This window comes from Vanessa tameamea, chromosome 13, assembly GCF_037043105.1.
Source record: "Vanessa tameamea isolate UH-Manoa-2023 chromosome 13, ilVanTame1 primary haplotype, whole genome shotgun sequence".
Taxonomy (NCBI): Eukaryota; Metazoa; Arthropoda; class Insecta; order Lepidoptera; family Nymphalidae; genus Vanessa; species Vanessa tameamea.
In genome coordinates this window covers 5,640,042-5,659,738 of record NC_087321.1, presented here as the reverse complement: position 1 = coordinate 5,659,738, position 19,697 = coordinate 5,640,042, and the positions used below count along the sequence as shown (strand labels likewise).

At 35.2% G+C, this 19,697-nt stretch overlaps 1 long non-coding RNA gene across 1 annotated transcript in view; it reads right to left on the bottom strand.

Annotated features, from left to right (window-relative positions):
- Positions 1-7,327: 7,327 nt before the first annotated feature.
- The window catches only part of LOC135193581 (uncharacterized), a 28,986-nt gene continuing 16,616 nt past the window's right edge, over positions 7,328-19,697 (bottom strand). The window contains exons 2-3 of the long non-coding RNA XR_010309307.1: positions 14,577-14,688; positions 7,328-7,348 (exon numbers count right to left, since the gene is read on the bottom strand). This is a non-coding gene — a long non-coding RNA (uncharacterized LOC135193581). The remainder of the gene's footprint in view (positions 7,349-14,576; positions 14,689-19,697) is intronic.

The window sequence follows — 19,697 nt, the reverse complement described above, 5'->3', positions numbered from 1 at the left end:
TCTGCCTGAACCTAAGTATAGACCTAATACAATATCAGATCTAATATACTTATCTAAGGGATATTGTTACCGATGGCGTTGTACACATCGAAAATTTCCATTATTCTTTAACTCCTTCATGGTTCACATATTAAAAAGAGATGTTAATATTATACTTAGTCATGTCAAATAATAACAATGTGATTGTGAGAATTTGTATTAAAGACTTATGAATTTAAGTAATGAACCGAAATTCTAATATATCTTTTTAATCCTTACTTATTCTACCCAATTCCAAAAAGAAAACCTTTAGTATTATGTTTTTCAATTACTTATCGTAATTTATTATTTTATTAACGAATATCTCGAATTGAAACAACAACAAATACAAAAACCCAAATTTTAACTAACTATCATATTCTTACATGATACCGACAAATAACACAGAATTTATTTGTTTTATACAGAATATTTTGATCCAGAGTAAACTCATGAATTATATTATGATATTTATTTCCCTTACAAATATATGTTCTGTTTAAATAGCGTTCATATGGTAATATATATCTTTGCTGATAATTGAATTATAAAGCAAATAATAATACGTGAAAATAATTTCCGACGACTGTAAAAAAATATTATTAAACAAATCTATAATAGTTTCCACAAATAAACCATTCAATTGAAATCAAAACTCCTTTTACAGATATTTTTATGTTTACTGGTAGGTCTTCGCGCAGTGTGGAAATGTAATCGAAATAAGTTAAATACGTAATACAATCCACATTATCGACGGGGATTCTACAAATAAATTTAGTTCGAAATAATTTAAAAAATCCTTGCTTATTTTCAAATATAAAATTTAACAATATTAATACACAGGAGATACATACGGGGCAGGATATCATTTGACACATTTATAACAATATATGTTTCGTCGTAAAATTGCCCTTCACATAAATTAAAACACATGAAAATGTAACCGTGCTTGGTTGCTTTAGAATTGAATCTGTGACCTTCGATTGAGACTTAAGATCCACCTTTCCCATTTACTGAGCCATGTCGGCACTTGGAAATATATCCATGTTTGAATTCAATTGATAACTATTTACTGGGTGTTAAACTCGGATAAACTTTAAGGAACTAATGATTTAGCTTTGCCTTTGTCGTAACCGAGACATGTGATACTTACTTTATAATACATACATAACCAAATTTTGTCGTTAACGAGACCCTTTATAGCACCTTCAATTAATATCCTTATTCTTAGTAAGCATTTCATATAAACTGTTTCATATAAATTCTGTGTTATTTGATACAAATGATTAATATTGAGTTCTGCTGGCGCAATTAAATTAAAAGGCGATTTAGTAAACGAAAATACTTTTGTAATTGAAAAGGTATAAATGAAAGAAAATTACGGGCTCGTAGTGTACAATCAAGATGGATTTTATTATTAAAAAAAAGCTATACGTTCCTCAAAGGGATTGTTCTTTGTTGAAATTGTTTCGATATTTTGACCTGAACTAATTTTGCTAGTCGTTAAATAAAATCAATGAATTGTAATTTTACTTGAGATAAATTATGTTTTTATAAACAAAAAATGATAACTAATTAATAAAAAATATACTTTAGTGAAAAGTGTTTTTAATATAAATAGTTTTTTAACTATAGGTAAAATGTCACGCCGAGCCGAAAAAGATAATTTTACAATATTCATTGAATAAAATTTACTCCACTTCTAAAATATGTTCGGTCTGTTATAGGACTTCATAAAAAGAGTATTTTCAACCATTACCTTCGAAACTATGTAATAAGTCATAAAGATATTCTTAACCCTAGTAATCTGAGATTATAATTGCATTTAATATCCAACCATAAAAAGAGATGACAGATAAAAACTATAAAGCATTTAAGTCATTTTTGATGTTAAATTTCATTCGCATAAATAGCTAAATTTGTCTTATATTTTTGAAACATATTAAACCTTTCTACAGGCTTTAATGATTTTAAAGCTGAATCTTTGAATCAAGGGTTATGTAATTATTTATAGTAGATATCTTTTAAAGTAATCAAATCAAAGTATGTGTTTTTTTTCGTAATAAAATGGCGCTCGAAATCTGGCGCCGGATGAACGTAACTGTTAAACGAATGAACAACAAAGTGAAAAAGATAAAACGATGTTTCCAATTCAAATGGAGATTAAACTCATTTTTATGCGCTTTCAGTCTAAATTTTGGTACTTTAACGACATTCAATAAAATTGTTCTTGAAGATTCTTCTTACAGAATAGCTTTGAAACTTATCGTAGATGACAATTTCCGAACCGATACGACTTGGGAACCTTCAAGAAAAGAGCGTACTCTTTCCTGAAAGGCCGGCAACGCACCTGCGTGCCCCCCGGTGTTGCAGATGTCCATGGGCGGTGGTAGTCACTTTCCATCAGGTGAACCTCCTGCTCGTTTGCCACCTCTAACACATAAAAAAATAAAAATAAAAAAAATATATATAAAGGTAATCGGTTATCAACATTTCACGAATAAAAACGACAATAAGAAGACGAACTGTGAGACTGACCTAATAAAGAACGTGCCAGAATTATAATTACAGAAATATACTAACATTGACACTTTAAATCTCACGCATAAATTTGTGTGACAAGTTTGGAAGCCAAGCCAAGCATAAGGGTCATATTAAAAAAAATGTAATTTTAGTACTGTCGGAATGTCGAGCACCTATTTTTATTACATTAAGACTCAACTGCCATTTTGTAAATTTTTAACCTATTATATGCTTATTTGAACCTAATAAATAAAATTACATCTGATCAAGCTAAATAATGTATATTAAAAAAAACAAAACAGACATTGCTTAAATCCTGTTTTATAAATAAGGAAATACTAATATTCTAGAAGTATATTTAGCTTATATTACACAAAACATTAAAGAACATAAGAATTGATAACATTAAGTGCTTAAATATATATACAAATATGAATTAAAAAAAGTTACTAATATTCTTAGTCAAATTTAATTAATTAATGCGTGTCCTGGTTTTACTCGTATCTGTTATTCTTCTCTATTACGGATTTCTGAAATTATTTGAATGGTAAAAAATAAAATTATTATATCGGCATCATTAGCCAATAAATGGTCAAACTAAATAACGAAACAATTAATGTTCGGTCATTTTGTTCACGGAGATACGAGTGGTTGTATTGAACAGGGAAAATTATACATTTTTAAGTTACATATTGGAGTGGGATTCTTTAAATATCGGTTTTTAAGTACTTTGTGTTATATTACTCGTGCTAGATTATATACGTTTTGTGACGTTTGGTTAAAATATAAAAATATTCGTTTAGCATGAGAATTAGCGTGGCAATCGATACCTTTTTAGGTTAGACACATGCAATTCATTCATGTATGTTATTAAATCTATCACATTTTTCTGTTATGTAACAGATATGAATAATTAAGGTTTGTTCACGTTGGTCTCATGTACGAATTAATAGAAATATAATAATATATAATTTTATATTACTTCTACATCTGTTATACAATATATTACAATTATATATTTTATTAAGTAGATGTATGTATTAGCAAGTAATTCAATTATGTTATTTGTTTTAAATAAACAAGTAAGTATTTGTCGTTATATTCAAAAAATAGATTGTTTGTTTTATGAAATATGATTTGATAATTGAATAATTAACACCATCTGAACGACAGCGAAATTATAGAGAACGCTTAAAAGCAAACAATCCCGAAATATGGAAGGAGAGGAAAAAAGAGAAGCTGAAGAAAAAAAGAAAAATATTGAAAATTTCGCAATTGTGCAAGATACGGAAATAGACGTCTCTCATGAAAATTAAACGCGTATAAACTCAGTCGCAGTTAAGATCGATGTATCCTCAGCCGTTGTAATAATTAATAATAATATTAATTATACTTATTTGTATTGTAAAATAAAGGAAATATAATTTATCTATTATCCTAAGCGAAGAAATTCATTCCGCTGTAAGCGATCCATTAAAAGACAAACACATCAGTCTATATTGTCTGCGACTAGGTGCGCCGTACTTACACAAGATCATCATTATTATGAAACATTGACATAGCAAAGATTACCATAGAATTGGCCAAATCAAAAGCTTAATGATAGTTACTTGTTTTCTTTGCGTAGGTTTATGAGAAGATTTTAAAGTTACACTTTTTATTTTATGATTTCGCACGTCTGGATAGATAATATTAATTATCCTATTTATACGTAATATTAATAATCTGATAAGAAGGGTCAGTGACCTATTGTAATTACAGCCACAAGAGACGACACAACATCTAGATCAAATATTTTAGTATGTAAATCTAACAGTGCCAAACGTCTATAGATGACAACTGATAGGAAATCAGTATAGAACAACAGGAACAATATTTAATGAACTGTTTATTATATTAAAAAAACTGTGTTCTTTATAGCACAGATCTCAAGATTTTTACAATTGCTTCGAAGCATTACAAATAGAATTTGTATGGATGTAGATAAAATTAATTTGTAAGATTTTTCCGTATATTTACGTGTACACTATTTATTGTCAAACATGTTCATGTTTTTTTGGCAAACCTTATAATAATTGTTTTCAATTTTCAATATCCGAAATAAATACGTATTATAACATTTTCTTTAAGACTTGTGTCGAAACAATAATATTAAAATTTTAACTTTTTCAAAGGAATGGTAGTTATTATTAGCAACTTAGTGTCACAAAGACGTTTTTCAAAGATGTTGTACGTGACAAAGCAATTTACAAGAAATGATCGCAACAACCTTGTATTGATACAACCTGAACAAGAATTGTCTTGCTAACTTTTACAAGTGTGTTAATATAATGAATACACATTCTATCTATTTTAAGCTAAATAAACATCAGTTCTACGTACGAAATGTGGATATCATTTTGAAATTATGTTTTGATAACATTTTATTATCAAAAGCAATATTCGCTTGACTTCATGTCTATACAAAATAACTACCTATAAATGTCATCGTTGGGCTCTCCTTTGAGGAGAAGATTTGAATCTTATTTTACCAAGGTACTCCGATGCGACTTATTGGATCCACATATGGAATATTCTCATCCGGCACATGCGAGATTCCTCACGATGATTTAATTCTCCGCCGAGTACGAGATAATGAGAGATTTTATAAACACTAATCAAGCGCATGAATATTCAGTGATGCTTGAAAATTCTATTATTAATTGTAGTAGCTAAAATATTTGACAATATTATATTTAGTTAACAAAATATTTAAAAATAAAGACTAGGAAGTATATGAATACAACAACTAGTTGAACTTTATTTTTTTTTAATTGTTGTATTTTATAATGATATTATTTCAATATATTTTTTATTTTTTTCCCTCAAATTTGCCTGAAAAACAAAAAAAAACATTATGAAACTTGTTCTGCAGATTATTTTAAAAACATAATCGTTTATTTAGCTTTCCGAAAATGTATAAAAACTAGGAATTTATTTCAAAGCAACCGAAATAAAATGATCAGAAAGGACGCTGGTGGAAATTCGTATTCGAACATGACCGAATTCGTACTGAAGGTCGCTCTTTAAAATTCCCACAAAATTGATTTAAAATAATAACCAATGTAAAAAAACTTACTTATTTACTTAACTTATTTCCTTAATACAAATTTAAAATAAAATTTAGATACATAAACAGTTCAGTAGCTAAGTTACAATTAAGATATTTTGTAATTTAGCCTAGTTCTTGCTCGAAGTGACTTCCCCTATTGCGAACGCAAAGTCGCGATAGGGGAAGTCTTTTTCTAAGTTGTGACTTAAGTACCGAACTAGTCAAATTATTCCGCATTGTATTTGAAGCGTTCATAATTCTTATTTTGATTTCTTCCGCGGATGACACACGCGAGACGTCATAAACTAGGGATTTAATGTAACCCCAAATATAGAAATCAACCGGCGTTTGATTTTTGATTCTTTGATATCTTAATGTATCTGTATATATAAACATACAATATACTTCTGTACAAAGGCCTTACTAATTTAAAATTGCAAAAAGGCGCATGTTACTGCATTTGATTTGATGCTTTAAAAGATACGTTATGCGTAAATGAGATTATTATAGTAACAAAACTGTAAAAAAAACTCTATTGAATGCTTTGCTATGCTACTTTTAAACATACGATCTTGTACACAAATACTAGCAATAATTATTTTTAATGGCTTAGAGCGGTGATAAACTGGTTCTAAAGTAAGAGGTTCTCTGAGTATTTTTTTAGAGGAAAACCCTTATGAATATATAATATTATTAGTTTCGTTATTTAAAATTTCATGAACGATCTCATATATATAGATTATATATTTATGAATATTTTGGTATGACATCTAGTACGAAAACTTTATCTTAAGAATTAAGATAGTATTATTATTATACTTAGTCATACTTTTTAATTTGGATTTTAACAATATTCTCGCATTGTTTTAAATCACTTAAATTAAAAGTAAATTCCCTTACCCGTCAGCGACATAGCCAATAACACTGATATATAAGTTATAGAAACAAAATATTTGACAAGAAAATAAGAATTATTTTGTACAGAATCCTTAAAATTTTAATATCACAATATGTTATAGAATCGAATTATAGTAAAATATATAATAAAATATTTAGAAGTTAATGGCGAAGTAAAGTAAATATTCGCGTGTGGTACGACTGCGTAGAGCGCGCCCGGCGACCAAACTTCGACTGAAAACCTGAAAAGGAGGAACGAATAAATTTCGTGTTTCGGCGCTAAATGCTTAGAATTACAGAATACATTATACTAACGAAGTAATTACAATTTAAAACATAAAGCTATATCCAACCACTTTCTTTGGCCTTTTGTTTGTTAAGTATTTTATGTTGTTCCATACAATTACACCGTTAACGTCTATATGCAAAGCAGTGATGTACAATTAACGTAAACTACCCATATCATAACGTCATTATGAGCTGGCTGTACAACTATTATGTGTAATTTTTTTTTTTAAATTTTTACCTGAATACTTGGTGGTAGGGTTTTGTGTTCGATAGGTACCACTCACTTATAATATATACTACCACCATGCCAAACCTTACCCCGTATCGTCAAACGGAACGACGCTCTCTTATGTTATGATGACAATTTACCTCGACTTTCCCCGAGTTTTATTTTAATATATTGCCTCTCACCTTATGGGAGCCTCGCTCGTTTTGTTTCAGACGGCACTGATGAAGACGGCAGCCTACATGGCCTCGACCTGCCGTACGCACTCGGGAGGAGTGCGGGGAGGGGAGAGATTACCTTCTTCGCTGAGGAAATATATTATGATTATAAATCAAAATATACTTTATTCAAGTAGGCTTTTGACAAGCGTCATTTAACAAACTATTTTCGGTAAAGCTACCACCGGTTCGGAATGTAGATTCTACCGAGAAGAACCGGCAAGAAATTCAGTAGTTACTCTTTTTCAACATCTAAAAATACAGTAATGTTAGTTAAATACTATGATATATGTATGCTACGTCTCCTGCCTGGAAGTCAACAAGCATTAACACCACGCTTTTTTATCATCTATTTAATATTGTATCGAATAATATGCCTTCTTTACCAATTATTTTTTTACAAATGATTTGAATTTATGAAACAACAAAATTAAAAATGTCTATAAGAAGATATATATAGATTAAATCGACACTATGCCGCAGCCTCTCCAATCCTTGGCAAAGACGGATATTTAACCTACTAAATACCCAGATAACCCGGACCAGGTTGTCTTTCCGAAGGTCTCCACGGCATGACAAAAAAATAATTAGATAGTATTGACGCGTTGTCTATAATTTGCATTTACATTATTTTAATGTGCCTGTGTGTTTTTATCACCAGGCAGCATCATCATCATCTATATTTTAGCATTATTGATGACAATACAGGATCTGTATTTGATGTATGTCAGCTTAAAGAGTTTTCCTTATCAATTTATTGAAGTTGAATAACATCTCCGATACTATCAGACATCGGTAATGTGACTACGACTCCGATGTGATTCATGAATGCCTCTTTAACTAGAAGTCGATTGCACTGTGTTCGGTCTTGCTCTCTGACACCATTCGTGAGGATCGACGCTGTTGTACGTATCTTCTTCAACGCTAACACTTCGTTAGGTGATCTTAAATCTTAATCTTTCTTCGCCTCTTCTTCGGTGATATCTATAATGTTTTCTTCAATATTATAATTGCGTATGGCCACGTTCTTTTTGGTACTTCCAAGTTTCAAGGGGCTGACTTTCCATCAGTGATTACCTTATCTGATTAGGCATGCAGGGGCTGTGAATACAATGGGGTCCGGGATGATTCGAGTCTTATGTTGAGATCTAAATTAATCGAAAAGTAAATTGTCTAGGTGTTTTCTAAACCGCGACAAAATAGCATTAAAAAATTAAAGTGTTACTTTGCTTCAGACATTTTATAGACATTTATACATTATCTTGAATATTTACTGGATATATCTATGTATATAATTATGAAACAACAAGTAATTAATGAATAATTCCAATTTCGTTGTTCGTAACTTTGTAAATTTTAATTTTTTGTTTTTATTTTTAATTACTTACTCTTAAACTTTGTTATACTTGATATGGGTTTTAATTGACAATTATTTTAATAAATAGCTTTCATTGCCTCTTGAAATAAGAATCCTTAAAAATGTGAAAAAAAATCTGTAATATTGTCGAATATTTTGTCATTCTGATTCTGACAAAAGGCAATAAATGTAAGGTTTCTTTTAGTATTATTTATGTAATGAGACGTCTGTGAAACTAAAATCTGTTTATTATTACAGCATGACTTTTATTTAGTTTCACTTGTCCCGATGTCTGTAATCAAATCTTGCAATTTAACCTTTGACCCACTGCCCGATGTTCGATTGAGCTGAAATTTGCACATGCATTTTTTTTCTCGTGGCAATGTACGAATTTACTAGTGGTAGTGCCACAATGCATACCTTTGGGTTGCAGCCGAATGGGCCGGCACGCCCGGGGAAGTACCACCAAAATCGGCGTAAAGTGGTAGCTATGCTACCGCGTTTCGTCCGGTATGTGAGAGTCCCGGAGGCCCGATCCCCCTCCCCCTCAAAACATAATGGTTGTGCAGAATTTGGTTTCATTACCCCAGGAGGGTACCATCAGCGACTGCGGTGGAGAATCCCTCTCTGGGCATCCATGCTCAGGACGTACACCACCTGAGCAGGGATGCCCAGGCTGCCCTCCGAATTCTGGGAGGGGCAATTTTGCGCTCGCCACTGTTCGGGGCAAGCGGAGCAGGCATCATAAGGCAACCCCTACCACCCACACTGTGGACTTCTGCAACATAAGGGGACTCAACTCCAACTTGAACGCCGTTCACTTTCACCTTGAGACGGCGAAGCCGGCCTTGCTCTTTCTTACCGAGACCCAGATATCCTCTCCTGCCGATACGACATTTCTTTCTTACCCTGGGTACAAATTGGAACATTCCTTTGTACCACGAGCTGGGGTGTGCGTTTACGTCAGAGATGATATCTGCTCTCGACGCCTCGGCAGCCTTGAAGGGCAGGACCTATCGATTATCTGGCTCCGTGTAGACTGCGACGACCATCCGCGAATCTACGCGTGCCTTTAAAGGTCCCATAACGGTAATGCCGAAACCGATCGACTGGTTGAGCACGTCCAAGTGGCTACAGATTCCGTGCTGCAGCAGATCCCATCCGCAGAGATAGTAATTCTTGGCGATTTTATGCCCACCATGCCGAATGGCTTGGATCACGCACTACCGATCATGCGGGTAGATCTGTTCTCGACTTCGCTTTAGCATACGATTTGACAAAACTGGTCACCTCGCCAACGCGAATACCGGACGTGGAGGATCATATACCTTCCCTGTTGGATCTTGTGCTGACTTCCCATCCGGATGGCTACCAGGTTATCGTCGATCCCCCTCTGGGCTCGTCGGACCACTGTCTCGTCCGGAGTATAGTGCCGGTGGCGCGGTACTCACGACCTCGTTTCGTGGGCTGCCGCCGAGTGTGGCACTACAAGTCAACAGATTGGGATGGAATGCGGTCCTTCTTTGCATCCTACCCATGGGGGCAGGTTTGTTTCTCGCCGGATGATCCGAGCGTTGTTGCTGACTCTGTCGCCGATGTGGTACTTCAGGGTATAGAACTGTTCATTCCGTATTCTGCGGTCCCCATCGGTGGCAAGTCCCAGCCCTGGTTTGGTCGTTTCTGCAAAACGGCTTCACGCCGAAAATGGGAACGCTACCAAGACTGGGCTAACGCATCGGCGTCTCGTGATGTAAATACCAGCGCATTCAGAAAGGAATATAACTCTGCCTCTAGGTCCTTCAAAAACGTGATTGCTAGGGCGAAGACGGAGTACATTGGCAGAATTGGCGAGAGACTGGTGCGCCTCCCTTCAGGAACACGTGCGTTCTGGTCTCTCGCTAAGGCTGTCTTAGAGAATTTCTGTCAGCCCTCTTTTCCATCTTTGCACAGAGACGGTGAGTCATTGGCCCATACCGCGAAGGAGAAAGCTGATCTTTTAGGCTCTCTCATCACGGCGAACTCGACTCTAGATGACCGAGGAAAGTCAACACCAACAATCCCGCGGTGTGATACCACGATGCCGGAGGTTACATTCCGGCAAAGTGCAATTCGTAAAGCACTTCTTTCCTTGGATATTCATAAGTCGAGTGGACCCGATGGCATCCCTCCAATCGTGCTACGGACTTGTGCTCCCGAGTTGGCACCATGCAATGCATTCGGCGTCGTCCCGAACTCCTGGAAGACTGCCTTGGTGCATCCGATCCCTAAAAAGGGCAACCGTTCAGACCCGTCCAATTAAAGGCCTATAGCCATCACCTCCTTGTTCTCCAAGGTAATGGAGTCCATTATTAACTGCCAGCTCCTGCGGTACCTAGAGGAGTACCAGCTGATTAGCGACCGCCAGTACGGATTCCGTCGGGGTCGCTCAGCCGGTGATCTTCTACTTTACCTGACTCATAAATGGGCGGAAGCAGTTGAGAGCAAGGGGGAGACATTAGCAGCCAGTCTGGACATAGCGAAGGCATTCGATCGCGTGTGGCACAAAACGCTTCTTTCGAAGCTTCCTTCCTATGAGCTTCCCGGGAAATTATGCAATTGGATTACCAGTTTCTTGGCAGATCGGAGCATCAAAGTCGTTGTCGACGGTGCATGCTCCGACCTAAAATTCGTCAATGCTGGTGTTCCACAAGGCTGCGTTCTATCACCCACTCTGTTTCTTCTTCATATCAATGACTTGTTGCAAATCAGTAACATTCTCTGCTGTGCAGACGCTAGCACCGTAGACACCTCATACACCGGCTGTGCTAATATTTCTCGGGAAAACGTCGAAGAAAACCGGAACAAACTTGTGTCTGAAATCGAGTCTTCGTTAAACAAAGTATCGAACTGGGGTCGGCTAAACCTAGTCCATTTCAACCCCAAAAAGACGCAAGTTTGCGCGTTAACTGCTAAAAAAACACCGTTTGTTGTATCTCCACTATTTGAGAACATTGCATTAGCCGCCGCAGCTAGTATAGGAATACTTGGCGTCGATATTTCAAGCCTCGTTCAGTTCCGCGGCCAATTGGAAGGCAAAGCCAAATAGGCATCTAAAAAGCTCGGTGTGCTCATCAACGCAAGACAGTATTTCACGTCTGCCCATCGTCCAAGACTCTACAAGGCACAAATTCGGCCACACATGGAGTACTGCTCTCACCTCTGGGCGGGTGCTCCCCAGTACCAGCTCCTTCCATTCGACCGCATCCAACGTAGAGCGGCTCGAATTATCGACGATCAAGCCCTTTCCGATCTGCTTGATCCTTTGGCTTTGCGTAGAGATGTTGGATTGCTCTGCATCTTCTACAGAATTTATCACGGGGAATGTTCCGATGAATTGTTCAGATTAATCCCGGCTGCTGAATTTCACCTTCGGACATCTCACCAAATTTCAAAATATCACCCACACCACCTAGATGTCCGAAAATCCACAACAGCGCGATTTTTAAGACATTTTCTGCCTCGCACAACCACGCTGTGGAACCAGCTTTCGCCGGCGGTTTTTCCGAACCGATACCACTTGGGAACCTTCAAGAAAAGAGCGTACTCTTTCCTGAAAGGCCGGCAACGCACCTGCAAGCCCCCCGGTGTTGCAGATGTCCATGGGCGGTGGTAGTCACTTTCCATCAGGTGAGCCTCCTGCTCGTTAGCCACCTCTAAAATAAAAAAAATAATTAAAAAATATGATTAAACAAATAGGGAATCGGATATGACGGACGCCACCAAATAGCGATTTTTCATTTTCTTTATATGATATGGTATCAAATGAAATATGCTCGTCCGCCAAACAATACCATAAAAAAGGTGTAAAATAAAACTTCGGTCTCGTAGCACTGGTGCTTAAGCCAAGCCGATTAAAATAGATGGAAAATCAGTAAGTTCGATTCAGGAAGACGACCGTTCGCCCCGGACTCCTTTTCCAAAGTCAAGTGCACGAGCATGTTTCCAATATTATGAGTCGCAAGTCCAATTATGTTAAGAACTCCGTCAAGTTGACACTTTCCGTATCGACCTTACTCAAGCGTACTACTTGACGTTTCCGATAATGGTAATGTTGATGATTTATGGTTGATGATTTATGGTATCTTTAATTCTGCGACATATGCAATTGGTGATTTTTTTTTATGGCATTGGTTGGCAGACGAGTATATGGGCCACCTGATGGTAAGAGGTCACCACCGCTCATAGACAAAGGCGCTGTAAGAAATATTAAACAATCCTTACATCACCTATGTGCCACCAACCTTGGGAACTAAGATATCATGTCCCTTGTGATTACACTGGCTCACTCACCCTTCTAACCGGAACACAACAATACAGAGTACTATTATTTGGCGGTAGAATATCTGATGAGTGGGTGGTACCTACCCAGACGGGCTTGCACAAAGCCCTACCACCAAGTATATAACATATATAACTAAATATTTTCTATCCCAAATTACCTACTAAAAAAAAAACAGCTTGCCTTTATTTTTCTCTCTTAATTTTGTTTTGTTTATACAGCTATAGAAGACAGGTTTTATATTAAAAGGCTGCTCTACAAAAATCGTAGATGCACACCAATGACCCAGTAAGATAAGAAAAAACATTATATTGTCAATCTTCATGATCAGCCTGACGAGGCGCTAACGAAACACAAATTTAAAGATGTCCGTCGCTTCCACATAGAAACTACATGAAAACTAAACTAAATGAACTAAATGGCGAGGCTTAAGTTTCAAGAATAAAAATATATTGATTTCGTATATACATCGGTGGCTCAGATCTCAATTACAACTACTAAAATAAATCAGTTAAAACATACTTAAAGGCGTGCTAGAGAAGGAAGCTATATTTATAAATTAATAAATATATATTTATCTCATGCGGAATTTAAAATATAACCTTCTAATTATTCTGTAACGGGCAGACGCCAAAATTGGTCCTGGCCGTTGAAGATCATCTGGGCTTAACTACTTTCGACAGTTGTCCTCGTCATTGTTTCTCACTAAAGGGAGAAACATATTCGTTTTAACTTTGTCAAAGTCAGGTTCAACAAATCGCATCTCAACAAAATCACAGAAAATACTAAATATTTCTAATTTCCTCGATGGATTACACAAAACCGATGTTCCCGGCCGGTGGTCTCAAAGCATTTTTCAACTTCATTTCTGTACATAAATTGTAATAATTGCAATTTTATAATGATTTCGGTTTTGTACCACAAATGCAAACAAACAATTTTGTAATAATATAAATATTTAGTTATAAGATGGGTCTTTCATTCCAATTAGTATTTAATGGTATAAGCCATCAGTCAATTGGTATATATTTTTTCCATAAAGTTATCTCTTATCTCCAAAATACTTAGCAATCCATATTATAGCTAAGAATTCGTTTTTAATAGGATAGGGTTCGAAATATTTGAGTAATGAAAGAAATATAGATAGAAAAATCACCGACTGAGATTTACAAGTACTTGCTTACATTCTAAAATCCAAATAAATAAAAATATTTTATATGAAAGACACTGAGTTTCTGAAATATTATAAATATTGTAAATAGAACTTAATTCTACATATTGAATTTTCGTCTGCGTATCTTTTCTTTTAATGTTTTAAATCTATAGCATAAATATAAAAGTTCTGATTTAAAGAAAGAATAATTAATATGGACATATTTTTGCTAACAATAAAAACACATCTTCGAAATATATAATCGTCCGATTAAAAGATGATAAAAATATATAAATAAAAAAAGTTTTAGTTAGTTACGAAGACTACGGCCGGTGGATTTAAAAAAAAACTAATTATTGAATTAACTTTGATTAATAAAGATTACAATAAAATAAATAATTCTAAAATATATATATGTCAATTAGTCGATGCGAGTACCAGGAGTGTCGGAATCACACGGTAAAGCAATGAGTGTCCAGCGACTCACGTTATGCTGCGTCTGCTCTTCTTGTAACTCTGAGGCGTCCGGCCCGCCTGGTGAAGCGCTGTCCTTGCACAACCGATGGCATCGCAGGTGATTCAGGCGAGGCGCTCACGCCCTGCTTTTCTTAGAAATTACTTACGTAAGTTATCGGACTATTAGTTACAGTTTTTTTAAATAATCAAATAATCTTTTTTTTAGTTGTCTGGTTTTCTTATGCTTTCTATTCAATACTGTATCAAGAAAGTTACCACCGATTCGGATAGTAGAATCTTCTGTGAATAACCAGCAAGAAACTCAGTAGTTACTCCTTTCCACTATTTTAATGACAGAGTATGTCAATAAAGGACAATTAAGTGTATACATATTCTGCCTAGAAATCAAACACTTATGGCCGAGTGTTAGCGAGCAGCCCTAGCCTTCAATGATATGTCATAGGATGTCATCATTAATGATATCACATTATTATAACATATAATTAATGTAAGCGAAACTATTTATTTTACATTATTATATATAAAATTATTATTGTAATAAATTCTTTAATAATTTATTAAGCTTTAATATTATTTTATGTGGCATAATATTTAAGTCTAACTTACTCGCTAACACTACTAAGTCAACACTTTATTATCAATATAATATAATAGTATTGAGTAATATATTACTCAATTTATAATAAATAATAAATATTGGACAACATCACATACATTACTCTGATCCCAATGTAAGTAGCTAAAGCACTTGTGTTATGGAAAATCAGAAGTAACGACGGTACCACAAACACTCAGACCCAAGACATTATAGAAAACTAATGAACTCTTTCTACATCGACTCGGCCGGGAATCGAACCCGGGACCTCGGAGTGGCGTACCCATGAAAACCGGTGTACACACTACTCGACCACGGACTTATCTTCTTTATACATGTTTTTTACATAAGCTTTTAATTATTTAATAGGCCAAGTTAAAAATAACGGTGAAGACTTATTATAACAACGAATACCGTGCCCAAAGAAGGATGTATTAACTTTGCGAAGTCGGAAACTAGGTGTTATCCTAGTTAATCCTGATCGTGTCTGTACAATAATTGTCACCGTTTCGTTCAAAAAGATATACAATATTGTTGTTAACATATTGTAAAGCAAATGTAAGTATACTACTTGAAAAAATGTATCGTCAGCTCCGACTTTCTCAGCATTTAAAAAAAAAATAAGAATTCTCTCTCTCTAAAATCTTTCGAATAAACGCGAAATTTCGCGGGAGACCCACTAGTGTTATTATAAATGGTATATTAAACCATATAAATAAAGAATAATAAACAAAGCTTTTTCTTGACGTGACAATAACATCCAGTCTCCTCTACTGGAAGCCGTGAAAAAGAAATCCGTTCTACAAACAAATTACATGTTTGTGGTGACAAGACTTGTGTAGAGATAAGTAAAAATCGAGATTTGCGCGAATAATGGATATCTTTATATTGATGCGTTGTACATTTACAGAATTTGATAATGTAATATAGGCTATCTACATAGTTTCCCCCTTTATTTGAAAATGATGTTTATTTATTTAATAAAAAAAAAAAACTTGAATTACTAAGTATAGGGTTATCTAAACTAATATTATAAAGAGGAAAACTTTGTTTGTTTGTTTGTAATGAATAGGCTCAAAAACTACTGGACTGATTTAAAAAAATCTGTCACCATTCGAAAGCTACATTATCCACGAGTAACATAGGCTTCCAATTTTATTTTGGAAAAAATAGGGTTCCGTAAAATATTTGGGTTTTTCGGACACAAGGTATAAAAAATCGACCAAAAAAGGTTACTTATTTTGCGTACGCTGCCTAAACTATAAAAGATAGAACCATAAAATGTTCAAATTAATTGTAGATCTTATAAATATCTACAAAAAAGTCCGCGACACACTATAACTATCTACGTCGAGTGCGGCACAACAACCATTTTTTTATTTAAAAATCTTGAATTTTTTTTGGACTACATTTAAACGCACTTATCTTACTCATGCTATTAATCCTTATCAAAATAATTTCTCCCAGGAATGAAACAGTCAACGAAATAAACAATTTAATTATGCAGAAAGTACCGGGTAAAGTTGAGTGCTATAGATCCATAGACACCGTCTCTAACATCGAGGACGCAGTGCACTACCCCCAGGAATTTTTAAATTCTCTGAACCCCGCTGGGCTACCACCTCATGAACTGTCGTTAAAACTTGGCACGCCGATAATGCTTTTCAGAAATTTAAGCCCCCCAACATGTGTAATGGCACGAGACTTCTTATAAAGGAGCTAAAAGATAATGTAATAGTAGCGAAGATTATTATCACCGACCCTGCAGCTGGTGAATTAGCTCATGTACCAAGAATACCCATGATTCCAACTGATTTGCCTATACCCTTCAAAAGGCTCCAATTTCCAGTAAAAATTTCTTTCCCACTAACGATAAAAAAATCCCAGGGCTAAACATTCAAATTAGTAGGATTTGATTTACGAAAAGAATGTTTTACGCATGGGCCACTTTACGTTACCCTATCACGAGTCGGGGCTCCCGACCATCAGTATATTTTGTTAGCTGAAAATAATTTAACGTCAAATGTTGTTTATAGAGAAGCTCTACAATAATCGCTTTAGTTATCTATCCTAAAACAACGGTTTGCACTCCGGAACTGCCGGCAGAAGTGAAAACTTAGTATTAATTACATTTAAATATTTTTATCATTAACAACTTTAACATCTACATAAAGACAATCTATGCAGCCTGCGGATAATGACTGCATTGTCGATGTTAGTGTCGGTGTCTGTGAATTGACCTGGGAATCATTTTGCTGACCGCGTCTTTCCTGGGTAGGCTTTTTGGAGCGGTAACCGATATCCACGCGAGCGGAGCCGCGGGCGACCGCTATTAAACATATAAAAATATAATAAGCTTTGAATTTTCAAAAAATATTCAATGTACACCTACAGATTCAGTCGATTTACTCCTTAATTATATGTATAGAAAAAAATGATCATGATCTATATAGTGTTATAAAGTTTTCATAATATTCGCAGTTTAAAATATTCATCTTCTTATATCTATTTATTTAAAAAAAATGTATATTTATGGGTTATTTTGATTTCCGTTTGAGATACGCAATCCTGTCAAAAATCCGAAATCTACGCGGACGAAGTCGCGGGCAGAAGCTAGTTGTTTATAAAACAAAAATTGATAATTTATCAGTGGTTCATCTTAGTTTATGAACTTAATTATGCACATGTAATAACTGGGTTACTTGTATAAGGTAGTGTCGCAGTGGCTTGGAGCGGTTGGCTTAGTTGTGTCGTCGGCACCCCCGGTTGGCTGGCCCACCCCGGTTGTCCCGGCTGTCCCGGCTGTGCTGTTTGTGGGCGCTCGATGTTCCTTTTTGCCAACTGTTGTACCGCCTGGTCGTATTTGCGTATACATTTTTTGTAAATGCGATACGCCAGGTTAAGAACGAATACGGTGGTTCCCCCGGTGCTAGCGGCAGTCTGTGATATTATATATATATATCATATTCGCTGTCGTCGAGTGATGTATGGCGCTTCGCCGCTAGATATTAGGTAATTAAGTCAGCTGTTGTTCTTATTATTTCTTATTTATATTATTGCAGTTCGTATTAGATTTGCACTTTTGTCTAGTTGGCAAATCTAACTACTGGGCGTACAATTCTGCCACGTCTAGTTGTTTTGAATTTCTTGTTTTTTAATTCGGCAGATTCTTGACCGGGTTTCAAGATGTTTTCTAATTCATCAGTACGCGTCTGTTGCATTTTGAACTGGTCGCTGACCTCTGATTCGATACAAGTGTATGCTGGTTTCAATCTATCCACTGATATATTTGAAGTTCTTTTGGGTAAATAATAATTAGCCTGAATGAAACAAGAAAGAATATTAAAAAATGACATCTTTATGATATTAGTTGTAGTAAAAGATATCTAAAGTCTGACGGTCATCGAACTTTAACACTATACTAATTAAATATCTGAGCTATTTATTTATTAATATCTGAGATTTTACCTTTTTGGATCGATGGAATACGTTAAGGCTAAAATGCACGGGTTGAGTCAGCCAGAGTAGTCGGGTCGTAACTCGTAAATCATTGTTATTTGTTTGTCTCGCTCGCCCTCAGTAGGTTTATTCAACGCCATAATGATATGCAAAATAGTAAGTGTATTGTTGTCGATGAATGTTACGATGCGATGCTTTACTAAGTTTTATAAAATTTATATAGATTAAAAGAACATAATTTGTATTAATAAACTATTTTTTAAAATAAATTAACTGACTAATTTGATTTGATATATTAAAAAAAAAAAAAAAAACACTAAGGGCAGGAGGATGACAGCATATAACACAAAATTAATTTATGTACTTATTAAAATTTTCGATAATATATTAGATTACTTTCTCGTTTGAGTCACTATCGTCACTATCGTATTCCTGTAAAATGATTACCATAGGTCGAACTTAATCTCTTGAAATAAGTCAAAATGGGACAAGGAAATACAAAAAAAATTGATTAGCAAGGTCAGTATGATAGCTAGCAGTACAGTTGTACGTTTTTACCAAAAGTTATATATTTAAATTAATTTTCAAAACACTGGGTTTATAGTTACAGTAAATTATCTATTGACTTAAAATTTCTTAATTCCATATAGCCAGAATGAATATTTTATAATACTGGCTACTTGGACGACGTCTGTATCTGTAGTGGCTGACGCCCGATAGTCTATGAGACCAAATTTATCGGACCGATATAAGACAGAAGTCAGTCCAGGATGGGGTCCAAGTAATTCCTGTACCAGACCACCTGGTGTTTGAGTTTCCAACGCGGAAATGCGAGCTCAATGCTCATCGGTAGTTTATGAAACCAAAGCCCCTCCGTCTAATAAGATGACATCTCGCAAATCTTATCGACGATGATTCTCAACCCAGAGCATGATCGTTGGTTCTCTTCGAATTCTCGACGACAACAATGGTAATACTTTCCAGGAGACGCCCAGGACTGCGTCGTACGGGAGGTTGACCCCATAACTAGTGACCAAAAAACTAACCCAACAGCTGACCTCATATATGTACGAATTG